We start from the raw sequence: 18790 nt of genomic DNA on the forward strand, positions 1-18790 counted from the left end.
AGTTTCCGATACACCACTGCAGGTTCAATGTATTCCTTGGACCTTCACATTGACGATGAAACACAGAAATCGCATCGGAAGCAAATACAAAAGGCACAATGCCGCCTTAAGTACACGAATAGAGACTCTTCTTACAGTCGGTGCTTTGAGCATTGCCTGTGAGACCAGAAATAGTATCCGACACACCACTGCAGGTTCAATCTATTCCTTGGACATACACATTGACGATGAAACACTGAAATTACATCGGAAATAAATACAAAAGGGACAATGCCGCCTTAAGTACAAGAATAGAGACTCATCTTACCGTCGGTGCTTTGAGCATTCCCTGTGAGACTAGTATTAGTTTCCGATACACCACTGGAGGTTCAATGAATTCCTTGGACATTCACATTGACGATGAAACACTGAAATTACATCGGAATTAAATACAAAATTCACAATGCCGCCTTAAGTACAAGAATAGAGACTGTTCTTACCGTCGGTGCTTTGAGCATTCCCTGTGAGACCAGTATTAGTTTCCGCTACACCTCTGCAGGTTCAGTTTATTCCTTGGACCTTCACATTGACGATGAAACACAGAAATGGCATCGGAATTAAATACAAAAGGCATCATGCCGCCTTAAGTACAAGAATAGAGACTCTTCTTACAGTCGGTGCTTTGAGCATTCCCTGTGAGACCAGTATTAGTTTCCGCTACACCTCTGCAGGTTCAGTTTATTCCTTGGACCTTCACATTGACGATGAAACACAGAAATGGCATCGGAATTAAATACAAAAGGCACAATGCCGCCTTAAGTACAAGAATAGAGACTCTTCTTACAGTCGGTGCTTTGAGCATTCCCTGTGAGACCCGTATTAGTTTACGATACACCACTGCGGGTTCAATGTGTTCCTTGGAACTTCACATTGACGATGAAACATAGAAATCGCATCGGAATAAAATACAAAAGGCGCAATGCCGCCTTAAGTACAAGAATAGAGACTCTTCTTACAGTCGGTGCTTTGAGCATTCCCTGTGAGACCAGTATTAGTTTACGCTACACCTCTGCAGGTTCAGTTTATTCCTTGGACCTTCACATTGACGATGAAACACAGAAATGGCATCGGAATTAAATACAAAAGGCACAATGCCGCCTTAAGTACAAGAATAGAGACTCTTCTTACAGTCGGTGCTATGAGCATTCCCTGTGAGACCAGTATTAGTTTCCGCTACACCTCTGCAGGTTCAGTTTATTCCTTGGACCTTCACATTGACGATGTATCACAGAAATGGCATTGGAATTAAACACAAAAGGCACAACGCCGCCATAAGTACAAGAATAGAGACTCTTCTTACAGCCGGTGCTTTGAGCATTCCCTGTGAGACCAGTATTAGTTTCCGCTACACCTCTGCAGGTTCAGTTTATTCCTTGGACCTTCACATTGACGATGAAACACAGAAATGGCATCGGAATTAAATACAAAAGGCACAATGCCGCCTTAAGTACAAGAATAGAGATTCTTCTTACAGTCGGTGCTTTGAGCATTCCCTGTGAGACCAGTATTAGTTTCCGATACACCACTGGAGGTTCAGTTTATTCCTTGGACCTTCACATTGACGATGAAACACAGTAATGGCATCGGAATTAAATACAAAAGGCACAATTCCGCCTTAAGTACAAGAATAGAGACTCTTCTTACAGTCGGTGCTTTGAGCATTCCCTGTGAGACCAGTATTAGTTTCCGATACACCACTGCAGGTTCAATGTATTCCTTGGACCTTCACATTGACGATGAAACACAGAAATCGCATCGGAATTAAATACAAAAGGCACAATGCCGCCTTAAGTACAAGAATAGAGACTCTTCTTACAGTCGGTGCTTTGAGCATTCCCTGTGAGACCAGTATTAGCTTCCGATACACCACTGGAGGTCCAATGAATTAGTTGGACATTCACATTGACGATGAGACACTGAAATTACATCGGAATTAAATACAAAAGGCACAATGCCGCCTTAAGTACAAGAATAGATACACTTCCTACAGTCGGTGCTTTGAGCATTCCCTGTGAGACCAGTATTAGTTTCTGATACACCACAGCAGGTTCAATGTATTCCTCGGACATACACATTGACGATGAAATACTGATATCACATCGGAATTAAATACAAAAGGCACAATGCCGCTATAAGTGCTATAAGAGTGAGACTTCTTAGAGTCTGTGTTTTGATCCTTTCCTGTGCAACCTGTATTGGTTTTCGGTACGCCACTGCAGGTTCAATGTATTCCTTGGACCTTCACATTGACGAAGAAACACAGAAATCGCATCGGAATCAAATACAAAAGCACAATGCAGCCTTAAGTACAAGAATAGAGACTCTTCTTACAGTCGGTGCTTTGAGCATTCCCTGTGAGACCAGTGTTGGTTTCCGCTACACCTCTGCAGGTTCAGTTTATTCCTTGGACCCTCACATTGACGATGAAACACAGAAATGGCATCGGAATTAAATACAAAAGGAACAATGCCGCCTTAAGTACAAGAATAGAGACTCTTCTTACAGTCGGTGCTTTGAGCATTCCCTGTGAGACCAGTATTAGTTTCCGATACACCACTGCAGGTTCAACGTATTCCTTGGACCTTCACATTGAAGATGAAACACAGAAATCGCATCGGAATTAAATACAAAACGCACAATGCAGCCATAAGTACAGGTATAGAGACTCTTCTAACAGTCGGTGCTTTGAGCATTCCCTGTGAGACCAGTATTAGTTTCCGACACACCACTGCCGGTTCAATGTATTCCTTGGACCTTGAATTTGACGATGATACACAGAAATCGCATCGGAAGCAAATACAAAAGGCACAATGCCGCCTTAAGTACAAGAATAGAGACTCTTCTTGCAGTCGGTGCTTTGAGCATTCCCTGTGAGACCAGGATTACTTTCCGCTACACCTCTGCAGGTTCAATGTATTCCTTCGACCTTCACATTGAATGATGAAACACAGAAATTGCATCGGAATTAAATCCAAAACGCTCAATGCCGCCTTATGTACAAGAATACAGACTCTACTTACAGTCGGTGCTTTGAGCATTTCCTGTGAGACCAGTATTAGTTTCCGATACACCACTGCAGGTTCAATGTATTCCTTGGACCTTCACATTGACGATGAAACACAGAAATCGCATCGGAATCAAATACAAAAGGCACAATGCCGCCTTAAGTACAGGAATAGAGACTCTTCTTACAGTCGGTGCTTTGAGAATTCCCTGTGAGACCAGTATTAGTTTCCGCTACACCTATGCAGGTTCAGTTTATTCCTTGGACCTTCACATTGACGATGAAACACAGAAATGGCATCGGAATTAAATACAAAAGGCACAATGCCGCCTTAAGTACAAGAATAGAGACTCTTCTTACAGTCGGTGCTTTGAGCATTCCCCGTGAGACCAGTATTAGTTTCCGATACACCACTGCGGGTTCAATGTATTCCTTGGAACTTCACATTGACGATGAAACATAGAAATCGCATCGGAATTAAATACAAAAGGCGCAATGCCGCCTTAAGTACAAGAATAGAGACTCTTCTTACAGTCGGTGCTTTGAGCATTCGATGTGAGACCAGTATTAGTTTCCGCTACACCACTGCAGGTTCAGTTTATTCCTTGGACCTTCACATTGACGATGAAATACAGAAATGGCATCGGAATTAAATACAAAAGGCACAATGCCGCCTTAAGTACAAGAATAGAGACTCTTCTTACAGTCGGTGCTTTGAGCATTCCCTGTGAGACCAGTATTAGTTTCTGATACACCACAGCAGGTTCAATGTATTCCTTGGAACTTCACATTGACGAAGAAACACAGAAATCGCATCGGAATTAAATACAAAAGGCACAATGCCGCCTTAAGTACAACAATAGAGACTCTTCTTAGAGGCGGTGCTTTGAGCATTCCCTGTGAGACCAGTATTAGTTTCCGCTACACCTCTGCAGGTTCAGTTTATTCCTTGGACCTTCACATTGACGATGAATCACAGAAATGGCATCGGAATTAAACACAAAAGGCACAACGCCGCCTTAAGTACAAGAATAGAGACTCTTCTTACAGCCGGTGCTTTGAGCATTCCCTGTGAGACCAGTATTAGTTTCCGCTACACCTCTGAAGGTTCAGTTTATTAATTTGACCTTCACATTGACGATGAAACACAGAAATGGCATCGGAATTAAATACAAAAGGCACAATGCCGCCTTAAGTACAAGAATAGAGACTCTTCTTACAGTCTGTGCTTTGAGCATTCCCTGTGAGACCAGTATTAGTTTCCGATACACCACTGCAGGTTGAGTTTATTCCTTGGACCTTCACATTGACGATGAAACACAGTAATGGCATCGGAATTAAATACAAAAGGCACAATGCCGCCTTAAGTACAAGAATGGAGACTCTTCTTACAGTCGGTGCTTTGAGCATTCCCTGTGAGACCAGTATTAGTTTCCGATACACCACTGCAGGTTCAATGTATTCCTTGGACCTTCACATTGACGATGAAACACAGAGATCGCATCGGAATGAAATACAAAAGGCACAATGCCGCCTTACGTGCAAGAATAGAGATTCTTCTTACAGTCGGTGCTTTGACCATTCCCTGTGACACCAGTATTAGTTTCCGCTACACCTCTGCAGGTTCAGTTTACTCTTTGGACAATCACATTGACGATGAAACACAGAAATGGCATCGGAATTAAATACAAAAGGCACAATGCCGCCTTAAGTACAAGAATAGAGACCCTTCTTACAGTCGGTGCTTTGAGCATTCCCTGTGAGACCAGTATTTGTTTCCGTTACACCTCTGCAGGTTCAGTTTATTCCTTGGACTTTCACATTGACGATGAGACACAGAATTGGAATCGGAATTAAATACAAAAGGCAAATGCCGCCTTAAGTACAAGAATAGAGACTCTTCTTACAGTCGGTGCTTTGAGCATTCCCTGTGAGACCAGTATTAGTTTCCGATACACCACTGCGGGTTCAGTGGATTCCTTGGAACTTCACATTGACGACGAAACACAGAAATCGCATCGGAAGCAAATACAAAAGGCACAATGCCGCCTTAAGTACAAGAATAGAGACTCTTCTTACAGTCGGTGCTTTGAGCATTCCCTGTGAGACCAAGATTACTTTCCGCTACACCTCTGCAGGTTCAATGTATTCCTTGGACCTTCACATTGACGATGAAACGCAGAAATCGCATCGGAATTAAATACAAAAGGTACAATGCCACCTTAAGTACAAGAATAGAGACTCTTCTTACAGTCGGTGCTTTGAGCATTCTATGTGAGACCAGTATTAGTTTCCGATACGCCACTGCAGGTTCAATGTATTCCTTGGACCTTCACATTGAATGATGAAACACAGAAATCGCATCGCAATTAAATCCAAAACGCTCAATGCCGCCTTATGTACAAGAATACAGACTCCACTTACAGTCGGTGCTTTGAGCATTTCCTGTGAGACCAGTATTAGTTTCCGATACACCACTGCAGGTTCGATGTATTCCTTGGACCTTCACATTGACGATGAAACACAGAAATCGCATCGGAATCAAATACAAAAGGCACAATGCCGCCTTAAGTACAAGAATAGAGACTCTTCTTACAGTCTGTTCTTTGAGCATTCCCTGTGAGACCAGTATTAGTTTCCGATACACCACTGCAGGTTGAGTTTATTCCTTGGACCTTCACATTGACGATGAAACACAGTAATGGCATCGGAATTAAATACAAAAGGCACAATGCCGCCTTAAGTACAAGAATGGAGACTCTTCTTACAGTCGGTGCTTTGAGCATTCCCTGTGAGACCAGTATTAGTTTCCGATACACCACTGCAGGTTCAATGTATTCCTTGGACCTTCACATTGACGATGAAACACAGAGATCGCATCGGAATTAAATACAAAAGGCACAATGCCGCCTTACGTACAAGAATAGAGATTCTTCTTACAGTCGGTGCTTTGAGCATTCCCTGTGACACCAGTATTAGTTTCCGCTACACCTCTGCAGGTTCAGTTTATTCTTTGGACAATCACATTGACGATGAAACACAGAAATGGCATCGGAATTAAATACAAAAGGCACAATGCCGCCTTAAGTACAAGAATAGAGACTCTTCTTACAGTCGGTGCTTTGAGCATTCCCTGTGAGACCAGTATTTGTTTCCGTTACACCTCTGCAGGTTCAGTTTATTCCTTGGACTTTCCCATTGACGATGAGACACAGAAATGGAATCGGAATTAAATACAAAAGGCAAATGCCGCCTTAAGTACAAGAATAGAGACTCTTCTTACAGTCGGTGCTTTGAGCATTCCCTGTGAGACCAGTATTAGTTTCCGATACACCACTGCGGGTTCAATGGATTCCTTGGAACTTCACATTGACGACCAAACACAGAAATAGCATCGGAAGCAAATACAAAAGGCACAATGCCGCCTTAAGAACAAGAATAGGGACTCTTCTTACAGTCGGTGCTTTGAGCATTCCCTGTGAGACCAGGATTACTTTCCGCTACACCTCTGCAGGTTCAATGTATTCCTTGGACCTTCACATTGACGATGAAACGCAGAAATCGCATCGGAATTAAATACAAAAGGTACAATGCCACCTTAAGTACAAGAATAGAGACTCTTCTTACAGTCGGTGCTTTGAGCATTCTATGTGAGACCAGTATTAGTTTCCGATACGCCACTGCAGGTTCAATGTATTCCTTGGACCTTCACATTGAATGATGAAACACAGAAATCGCATCGGAATTAAATCCAAAACGCTCAATGCCGCCTTATGTACAAGAATACAGACTCTACTTACAGTCGGTGCTTTGAGCATTTCCTGTGAGACCAGTATTAGTTTCCGATACACCACTGCAGGTTCAATGTAATCCTTGGACCTTCACATTGACGATGAAACACAGAAATCGCATCGGAATCAAATACAAAAGGCACAATGCCGCCTTAAGTACAAGAATAGAGACTCTTCTTAGAGGACGTGCTTTGAGCATTCCCTGTGAGACCAGTATTAGTTTCCGCTACACCTCTGCAGGTTCAGTTTATTCCTTGGACCTTCACATTGACGATGAATCACAGAAATGGCATCGGAATTAAACACAAAAGGCACAACGCCGCCTTAAGTACAAGAATAGAGACTCTTCTTACAGTCGGTGCTTTGAGCATTCCCTGTGATACCAGTATTAGTTTCCCATACACCACTGCGGGTTCAATGGATTCCTTGGAACTTCACATTGACGACGAAACATAGAAATCGCATCGGAATTAAATACAAGAAGCACAATGCCGCCTTAAGTACAAGAATAGATACCCTTCGTACAGTCGGTGCTTTGAGCTTTCCCTGTGAGACCAGTATTAGTTTCCGCTACACCTCTGCAGGTTCAGTTTATTCCTTGGACCTTCACATTGACGATGAAACACAGAAATGGCATCCGAATTAAATAGAAAAGGCACAATGCCGCCTTACGTACAAGAATAGAGACTCTTCTTACAGTCGGTGCTTTGAGCATTCCCTGTGAGGCCACTATTAGTTTCCGCTACACCTCTGCAGGTTCAGTTTATTCCTTGGACCTTCACATTGACGATGAAACACAGAAATGGCATCGGAATTAAATACAAGACGAACAATGCCGCCTTAAGTACAACAATAGAGACTCTTCTTACAGTCGGTGCTTTGAGCATTCCCTGTGAGGCCAGTATCAGTTTCCGATACACCACTGCAGGTTCAATGTATTCCTTGGACCTTCACATTGACGATGGAACACAGAAATCGCATCGGAATTAAATTCAAAAGGCACAATGCTGCCTTAAGTACAAGAATAGAGACTCTTCTTACAGTCGGTGCTTTGAGCATTCCCTGTGAGACCAGTATTAGTTTCCGCTACACCTCTGCAGGTTGAGTTTAATCCTTGGACCTTCACATTGACGATGAAACACAGTAATGGCATCGGAATTAAATACAAAAGGCACAATGCCGCCTTAAGTACAAAAATGGAGACTCTTCTTACAGTCGGTGCTTTGAGCATTCCCTGTGAGACCAGTATTAGTTTCCGATACACCACTGCAGGTTCAATGTATTCCTTGGACCTTCACATTGACGATGAAACACAGAGATCGCATCGGAATTAAATACAAAAGGCACAATGCCGCCTTACGTACAAGAATAGAGATTCTTCTTACAGTCGGTGCTTTGAGCATTCCCTGTGAGACCAAGATTACTTTCCGCTACACCTCTGCAGGTTCAATGTATTCCTTGGACCTTCACATTGACGATGAAACGCAGAAATCGCATCGGAATTAAATACAAAAGGTACAATGCCACCTTAAGTACAAGAATAGAGACTCTTCTTACAGTCGGTGCTTTGAGCATTCTATGTGAGACCAGTATTAGTTTCCGATACGCCACTGCAGGTTCAATGTATTCCTTGGACCTTCACATTGAATGATGAAACACAGAAATCGCATCGCAATTAAATCCAAAACGCTCAATGCCGCCTTATGTACAAGAATACAGACTCCACTTACAGTCGGTGCTTTGAGCATTTCCTGTGAGACCAGTATTAGTTTCCGATACACCACTGCAGGTTCGATGTATTCCTTGGACCTTCACATTGACGATGAAACACAGAAATCGCATCGGAATCAAATACAAAAGGCACAATGCCGCCTTAAGTACAAGAATAGAGACTCTTCTTACAGTCTGTTCTTTGAGCATTCCCTGTGAGACCAGTATTAGTTTCCGATACACCACTGCAGGTTGAGTTTATTCCTTGGACCTTCACATTGACGATGAAACACAGTAATGGCATCGGAATTAAATACAAAAGGCACAATGCCGCCTTAAGTACAAGAATGGAGACTCTTCTTACAGTCGGTGCTTTGAGCATTCCCTGTGAGACCAGTATTAGTTTCCGATACACCACTGCAGGTTCAATGTATTCCTTGGACCTTCACATTGACGATGAAACACAGAGATCGCATCGGAATTAAATACAAAAGGCACAATGCCGCCTTACGTACAAGAATAGAGATTCTTCTTACAGTCGGTGCTTTGAGCATTCCCTGTGACACCAGTATTAGTTTCCGCTACACCTCTGCAGGTTCAGTTTATTCTTTGGACAATCACATTGACGATGAAACACAGAAATGGCATCGGAATTAAATACAAAAGGCACAATGCCGCCTTAAGTACAAGAATAGAGACTCTTCTTACAGTCGGTGCTTTGAGCATTCCCTGTGAGACCAGTATTTGTTTCCGTTACACCTCTGCAGGTTCAGTTTATTCCTTGGACTTTCACATTGACGATGAGACACAGAAATGGAATCGGAATTAAATACAAAAGGCAAATGCCGCCTTAAGTACAAGAATAGAGACTCTTCTTACAGTCGGTGCTTTGAGCATTCCCTGTGAGACCAGTATTAGTTTCCGATACACCACTGCGGGTTCAATGGATTCCTTGGAACTTCACATTGACGACCAAACACAGAAATAGCATCGGAAGCAAATACAAAAGGCACAATGCCGCCTTAAGAACAAGAATAGGGACTCTTCTTACAGTCGGTGCTTTGAGCATTCCCTGTGAGACCAGGATTACTTTCCGCTACACCTCTGCAGGTTCAATGTATTCCTTGGACCTTCACATTGACGATGAAACGCAGAAATCGCATCGGAATTAAATACAAAAGGTACAATGCCACCTTAAGTACAAGAATAGAGACTCTTCTTACAGTCGGTGCTTTGAGCATTCTATGTGAGACCAGTATTAGTTTCCGATACGCCACTGCAGGTTCAATGTATTCCTTGGACCTTCACATTGAATGATGAAACACAGAAATCGCATCGGAATTAAATCCAAAACGCTCAATGCCGCCTTATGTACAAGAATACAGACTCTACTTACAGTCGGTGCTTTGAGCATTTCCTGTGAGACCAGTATTAGTTTCCGATACACCACTGCAGGTTCAATGTAATCCTTGGACCTTCACATTGACGATGAAACACAGAAATCGCATCGGAATCAAATACAAAAGGCACAATGCCGCCTTAAGTACAAGAATAGAGACTCTTCTTAGAGGACGTGCTTTGAGCATTCCCTGTGAGACCAGTATTAGTTTCCGCTACACCTCTGCAGGTTCAGTTTATTCCTTGGACCTTCACATTGACGATGAATCACAGAAATGGCATCGGAATTAAACACAAAAGGCACAACGCCGCCTTAAGTACAAGAATAGAGACTCTTCTTACAGTCGGTGCTTTGAGCATTCCCTGTGATACCAGTATTAGTTTCCCATACACCACTGCGGGTTCAATGGATTCCTTGGAACTTCACATTGACGACGAAACATAGAAATCGCATCGGAATTAAATACAAGAAGCACAATGCCGCCTTAAGTACAAGAATAGATACCCTTCGTACAGTCGGTGCTTTGAGCTTTCCCTGTGAGACCAGTATTAGTTTCCGCTACACCTCTGCAGGTTCAGTTTATTCCTTGGACCTTCACATTGACGATGAAACACAGAAATGGCATCCGAATTAAATAGAAAAGGCACAATGCCGCCTTACGTACAAGAATAGAGACTCTTCTTACAGTCGGTGCTTTGAGCATTCCCTGTGAGGCCACTATTAGTTTCCGCTACACCTCTGCAGGTTCAGTTTATTCCTTGGACCTTCACATTGACGATGAAACACAGAAATGGCATCGGAATTAAATACAAGACGAACAATGCCGCCTTAAGTACAACAATAGAGACTCTTCTTACAGTCGGTGCTTTGAGCATTCCCTGTGAGGCCAGTATCAGTTTCCGATACACCACTGCAGGTTCAATGTATTCCTTGGACCTTCACATTGACGATGGAACACAGAAATCGCATCGGAATTAAATTCAAAAGGCACAATGCTGCCTTAAGTACAAGAATAGAGACTCTTCTTACAGTCGGTGCTTTGAGCATTCCCTGTGAGACCAGTATTAGTTTCCGCTACACCTCTGCAGGTTGAGTTTATTCCTTGGACCTTCACATTGACGATGAAACACAGTAATGGCATCGGAATTAAATACAAAAGGCACAATGCCGCCTTAAGTACAAAAATGGAGACTCTTCTTACAGTCGGTGCTTTGAGCATTCCCTGTGAGACCAGTATTAGTTTCCGATACACCACTGCAGGTTCAATGTATTCCTTGGACCTTCACATTGACGATGAAACACAGAGATCGCATCGGAATTAAATACAAAAGGCACAATGCCGCCTTACGTACAAGAATAGAGATTCTTCTTACAGTCGGTGCTTTGAGCATTCCCTGTGACACCAGTATTAGTTTCCGCTACACCTCTGCAGGTTCAGTTTATTCTTTGGACAATCACATTGACGATGAAACACAGAAATGGCATCGGAATTAAATACAAAAGGCACAATGCCGCCTTAAGTACAAGAATAGAGACTCTTCTTACAGTCGGTGCTTTGAGCATTCCCTGTGAGACCAGTATTTGTTTCCGTTACACCTCTGCAGGTTCAGTTTATTCCTTGGACTTTCACATTGACGATGAGACACAGAAATGGAATCGGAATTAAATACAAAAGGCAAATGCCGCCTTAAGTACAAGAATAGATACTCTTCTTACAGTCGGTGCTTTGAGCATTCCCTGTGAGACCAGTATTAGTTTCCGATACACCACTGCGGGTTCAATGGATTCCTTGGAACTTCACATTGACGACCAAACACAGAAATAGCATCGGAAGCAAATACAAAAGGCACAATGCCGCCTTAAGTACAAGAATAGAGACTCTTCTTACAGTCGGTGCTTTGAGCATTCCCTGTGAGACCAGGATTACTTTCCGCTACACCTCTTCAGGTTCAATGTATTCCTTGGACCTTCACATTGACGATGAAACGCAGAAATCGCATCGGAATTAAATACAAAAGGTACAAAGCCACCTTAAGTACAAGAATAGAGACTCTTCTTACAGTCGGTGCTTTGAGCATTCTATGTGAGACCAGTATTAGTTTCCGATACGCCACTGCAGGTTCAATGTATTCCTTGGACCTTCACATTGAATGATGAAACACAGAAATCGCATCGGAATTAAATCCAAAACGCTCAATGCCGCCTTATGTACAAGAATACAGACTCTACTTACAGTCGGTGCTTTGAGCATTTCCTGTGAGACCAGTATTAGTTTCCGATACACCACTGCAGGTTCAATGTAATCCTTGGACCTTCACATTGTCGATGAAACACAGAAATCGCATCGGAATCAAATACAAAAGGCACAATGCCGCCTTAAGTACAAGAATAGAGACTCTTCTTAGAGGCGGTGCTTTGAGCATTCCCTGTGAGACCAGTATTAGTTTCCGCTACACCTCTGCAGGTTCAGTTTATTCCTTGGACCTTCACATTGACGATGAATCACAGAAATGGCATCGGAATTAAACACAAAAGGCACAACGCCGCCTTAAGTACAAGAATAGAGACTCTTCTTACAGTCGGTGCTTTGAGCATTCCCTGTGATACCAGTATTAGTTTCCCATACACCACTGCGGGTTCAATGGATTCCTTGGAACTTCACATTGACGACGAAACATAGAAATCGCATCGGAATTAAATACAAAAAGCACAATGCCGCCTTAAGTACAAGAATAGAGACCCTTCGTACAGTCGGTGCTTTGAGCTTTCCCTGTGAGACCAGTATTAGTTTCCGCTACACCTCTGCAGGTTCAGTTTATTCCTTGGACCTTCACATTGACGATGAAACACAGAAATGGCATCCGAATTAAATAGAAAAGGCACAATGCCGCCTTACGTACAAGAATAGAGACTCTTCTTACAGTCGGTGCTTTGAGCATTCCCTGTGAGGCCACTATTAGTTTCCGCTACACCTCTGCAGGTTCAGTTTATTCCTTGGACCTTCACATTGACGATGAAACACAGAAATGGCATCGGAATTAAATACAAGACGAACAATGCCGCCTTAAGTACAACAATAGAGACTCTTCTTACAGTCGGTGCTTTGAGCACTCCCTGTGAGGCCAGTATCAGTTTCCGATACACCACTGCAGGTTCAATGTATTCCTTGGACCTTCACATTGACGATGGAATACAGAAATCGCATCGGAATTAAATTCAAAAGGCACAATGCTGCCTTAAGTACAAGAATAGAGACTCTTCTTACAGTCGGTGCTTTGAGCATTCCCTGTGAGACCAGTATTAGTTTCCGCTACACCTCTGCAGGTTCAGTTTATTCCTTGGACCATCACATTGACGATGAAACACAGAAATGGCATCGGAATTAAATACAAAAGGCACAATGCTGCCTTAAGTACAAGAATAGAGACTCTTCTTACAGTCGGTGCTTTGAGCATTCCCTGTGAGACCAGTATTAGTTTCTGATACACCACTGCAGGTTCAATGTATTCCTTGGAACTTCACATTGACGATGAGACACAGAAATGGCATCGGAATTAAATACAAAAGGCACAATGCCGCCTTAAGTACAAGAATAGAGACTCTTCTTCCAGTCGGTGCTTTGAGCATTCCCTGTGAGACCAGTATTAGTTTCCGCTACACCTCTGCAGGTTCAGTTTATTCCTTGGACCTTCACATTGACGATGAAACACAGAAATGTCATCGGAATTAAATAGAAAAGGCACAATGCCGCCGTAAGTACAAGAATAGAGACTCTTCTTACAGTCGGTGCTTTGAGCATTCCCTGTGAGGCCAGTATTAGATTCCGATACACCACTGCAGGTTCAATGTATTCCTTGGAACTTCACATTGACGATGAAACACAGAAATCGCATCGAAATTAAATACAAAGGGCACAATGTTGCCTTAAGTACAAGAATACAGACTCTTCTTACAGTCGGTGCTTTGGGCTTCCCTGTGAGGCCAGTATCAGTTTCGGATACACCACTGCAGGTTCAATGTATTCCTTGGACCTGCACATTGACGATGGAACACAGAAATCGCATCGGAACTAAATACAAAGGGCACAATGTTGCCTTAAGTACAAGAATAGAGACTCTTCTTACAGTCGGTGCTTTGGGCTTCCCTGTGAGACCAATATTAGTTTCCGCTACACCTCTGCAGGCTCTTTTTATTCCTTGGACCTTCACATTGACGATGAAACACAGAAATGGCATCGGAATTAAACACAAAAGGCACAACGCCGCCTTAAGTACAAGAATAGAGACTCTTCTTACAGTCGGTGCTTTGAGCATTCCCTGTGAGACCAGTATTACTTTCCGCTACACCTCTGCAGGTTCAGTTTATTCCTTGGACCTTCACATTGACGATGAAACACCGAAATGGCATCGGAATGAAATACAAAAGGCACAATGCCGCCTTAGGTACAAGAATAGAGACTCTTCTTACAGTCGGTGCTTTGAGCATTCCCTGTGAGACCAGTATTAGTTTCCGATACACCACTGCAGGTTCAATGTATTCCTTGGACCTTCACATTGACGATGAAACACAGAAATGGCATCGGAATTAAACACAAAAGGCACAACGCCGCCTTAAGTACAAGAATAGAGACTCTTGTTACAGTCGGTGCTTTGAGCATTCCCTGTGAGACCAGTATTACTTTCCGCTACACCTCTGCAGGTTCAGTTTATTCCTTGGACCTTCACATTGACGATGAAACACAGAAATGGCATCGCAATTAAATACATAATTCACAATGCCGCGTTAAGTACAAGAAGAGAGACTCTTCTTACAGTCGGTGCTTTGAGCATTCCCTGTGAGACCAGTATTAGTTTCCGAAACACCACTGCAGGTTCAATGTATTCCTTGGAACTTCACATTGACGATGAAACACAGAAATCGCATCGGAATTAAATACAAAAGGCACAATGCCGCCTTACGTACAAGAATAGAGACTCTTCTTACAGTCGGTGTTTTGAGCATTCCCTGTGAGGCCAGTATTAGTTTCCGCTACACCTCTGCAGGTTCAGTTTATTCCTTGGACCTTCACATTGACGATGAAACACAGAAATGGCATCGGAATTAAATACAAAACGAACAATATCGCCTTAAGTACAACAATAGAGACTCTTCTTACAGTCGGTGCTTTGAGCATTCCCTGTGAGGCCAGTATCAGTTTCCGATACACCACTGCAGGTTCAATGTATTCCTTGGACCTTCACATTGACGATGGAACACAGAAATCGCATCGGAATTAAATTCAAAAGGCACAATGCCGCCTTAAGTACAAGAATAGAGACTCTTCCTACAGTCGGTGCTTTGAGCATTCCCTGTGAGACCAGTATTAGTTTCCGCTACACCTCTGCAGGTTCAGTTTATTCCTTGGACCAACACATTGACGATGAAACACAGAAATGGCATCGGAATTAAATACAAAAGGCACAATGCCGCCTTAAGTACAAGAATAGAGACTCTTCTTACAGTCGGTGCTTTGAGCATTCCCTGTGAGACCAGTATTAGTTTCTGATACACCACTGCAGGTTCAATGTATTCCTTGGAACTTCACATTGACGATGAAACACAGAAATGGCATCGGAATTATATACAAAAGGCACAATGCCGCCTTAAGTACAAGAATAGAGACTCTTCTTACAGTCGGTGCTTTGAGCATTCCCTGTGAGACCAGTATTAGTTTCCGCTACACCTCTGCAGGTTCAGTTTATTCCTTGGACCTTCACATTGACGATGAAACACAGAAATGGCATCGGAATTAAATAGAAAAGGCACAATGCCGCCGTAAGTACAAGAATAGAGACTCTTCTTACAGTCGGTGCTTTGAGCATCCCCTGTGGGACCAGTATTAGATTCCGATACACCACTGCAGGTTCAATGTATTCCTTGGAACTTCACATTGACGATGAAACACAGAAATCGCATCGGAATTATATACAAAAGGCACAACGCCGCCTTAAGTACAAGAATAGAGACTCTTCTTACAGTCGGTGCTTTGAGCATTCCCTGTGAGACCAGTATTACTTTCCGCTACACCTCTGCAGGTTCAGTTTATTCCTTGGACCTTCACATTGACGATGAACCACAGAAATGGCATCGGAATGAAATACAAAAGGCACAATGCCGCCTTAAGTACAAGAATAGAGACTCTTCTTACAGTCGGTGCTTTGAGCATTCCCTGTGAGACCAGTATTAGTTTCCGATACACCACTGCAGGTTCAATGTATTCCTTGGTACTTCACATTGACGATGAAACACAGAAATGGCATCGGAATTAAATACAAAAGGCACAATGCCGCCTTAAGTACAAGAATAGACTTTTCTTACAGTCGGTGCTTTGAGCATTAGCTGTGAGCCCAGTATTAGTTTCCGCTACACCTCTGCAGGTTCAGTTTATTCCTTGGACCTTCACATTGACGATGAAACACAGAAATGGCATCGGAATTAAATACAAAAGGCACAATGCCGCCTTAAGTACAAGAATAGAGACTCTTCTTACAGTCGGTGCTTGGAGCATTCCCTGAGAGACCAGTATTAGTTTCCAACACACCACTGCAGGTTCAATGTATTCCTTGGAACTTCACATTGACGATGAAACACAGAACTGGCATCGGAATTAAATACAAAAGGCACAATGCCGCCTTAAGTACAAGAATAGAGACTCTTCTTACAGTCGGTGCTTTGAGCATTCCCTGTGAGACCAGTATTAGTTTCCGATACACCACTGCAGGTTCAATGTATTCCTTGGAACTTCACATTGACCATGAAACACAGAAATGGCATCGGAATTAAATACAAAAGGCACAATGCCGCCTTAAGTACAAGAAAAAGACTCTTCCTACAGTCGGTGCTTCGGGCATTCCCTGTGAGACCAGTATTAGTGTCCGCTACACCTCTGCAGGTTCAGTTTATTCCTTGGACCTTCACATTGACGATGAAACACAGAAATTGCATCGCAATTAAATACATAAGGCACAATGCCGCCTTAAGTACAAGAACAGAGACTCTTCTTACAGTCGGTGCTTTGAGCATTCCCTGTGAGGCCAGTATTAGTTTCCGATACACCACTGCAGGTTCAATGTATTCCTTGGAACTTCACATTGACGATGAAACACAGAAATCGCATCGGAATTAAATACAAAAGGCACAAAGCCGCCTTACGTACAAGAATAGAGACTCTTCTTACAGTCGGTGTTTTGAGCATTCCCTGTGAGGCCAGTATTAGTTTCCGCTACACCTCTGCAGGTTCTGTTTATTCCTTGGATCTTCACATTGACGATGAAACACAGAAAAGGCATCGGAATTAAATACAAAACGAACAATGCCGCCTTAAGTTCAACAATAGAGACTTTTCTTACAGTCGGTGCTTTGAGCATTCCCTGTGAGGCCAGTATCAGTTTCCGATACACCACTGCAGGTTCAGTGTATTCCTTGGACCTTCACATTGACGATGGAACACAGAAATCGCATCGGAATTAAATTCAAAAGGCACAATGCCGCCTTAAGTACAAGAATAGAGACTCTTATTACAGTCGGTGCTTTGAGCATTCCCTGTGAGACCAGTATTAGTTTCCGCTACACCTCTGCAGGTTCAGTTTATTCCTTGGACCATCACATTGACGATGAAACACAGAAATGTCATCGGAATTAAATACAAAAGGCACAATGCCGCCTTAAGTACAAGAATAGAGACTCTTCTTACAGTCGGTGCTTTGAGCATTCCCTGTGAGACCAGTATTAGTTTCCGATACACAACTGCAGGTTCAATGTATTCCTTGGAACTTCACATTGACGATGAAACACAGAAATCGTATCGGAATTAAATACAAAAGGCACAATGCCGCCTTAAGTACAAGAATAGAGATTCTTCCTACAGTTGGTGCTTTGGGCATTCCCTGTGAGACCAGTATTAGTTTCCGCTACACCTCTGCAGGTTCAGTTTATTCCTTGGACCTTCACATTGACGATGAAACACAGAAATGGCACCGGAATTAAATACATAAGGCACAATGCCGCCTTAAGTACAAGAATAGAGACTCTTCGTACAGTCGGTGCTTTGAGCATTCCCTGTGAGACCAGTATTAGTTTCCGATACACCACTGCAGGTTCAATGTATTCCTTGGAACTTCACATTGACGATGAAACACAGAAATGGCATCGGAATTAAATACAAAACTCACAATGCCGCCTTAAGTACAAGAATAGAGACTCTTCTTACAGTCTCTGCTTTGAGCATTCCCTGTGAGACCAGTATTAGTTTCCGCTACACCTCTGCAGGTTCAGTTTATTCCTTGGACCTTCACATTGACGATGAAACGCAGAAATGGCATCGGAATTAAATACAAAATGCACAATGCCGCCTTAAGTACAAGAATAGAGACTCTTCTTACAGTCGGTACTTTGAGCATTGCCTGTGAGACCAGTATTGGTTTCCGCTACACCTAAGGAGGTTCAGTTTATTCCTTGGACCAACACATTGACGATGAAACACAGAAATGGCATCGGAATTAAATACAAAAGGCACAATGCCGCCTTAAGTACAAGAATAGAGACTCTTCTTACAGTCGGTGCTTTGAGCATTCCCTGTGAGACCAGTATTAGTTTCTGATACACCACTGCAGGTTCAATGTATTCCTTGGAACTTCACATTGACGATGAAACACAGAAATGGCATCGGAATTATATACAAAAGGCACAATGCCGCCTTAAGTACGAGAATAGAGACTCTTTTTACAGTCGGTGCTTTGAGCATTCCCTGTGAGACCAGTATTAGTTTCCGCTACACCTCTGCAGGTTCAGTTTATTCCTTGGACCTTC

This window comes from Schistocerca americana, chromosome 5, assembly GCF_021461395.2.
Source record: "Schistocerca americana isolate TAMUIC-IGC-003095 chromosome 5, iqSchAmer2.1, whole genome shotgun sequence".
Taxonomy (NCBI): domain Eukaryota; kingdom Metazoa; phylum Arthropoda; class Insecta; order Orthoptera; family Acrididae; genus Schistocerca; species Schistocerca americana.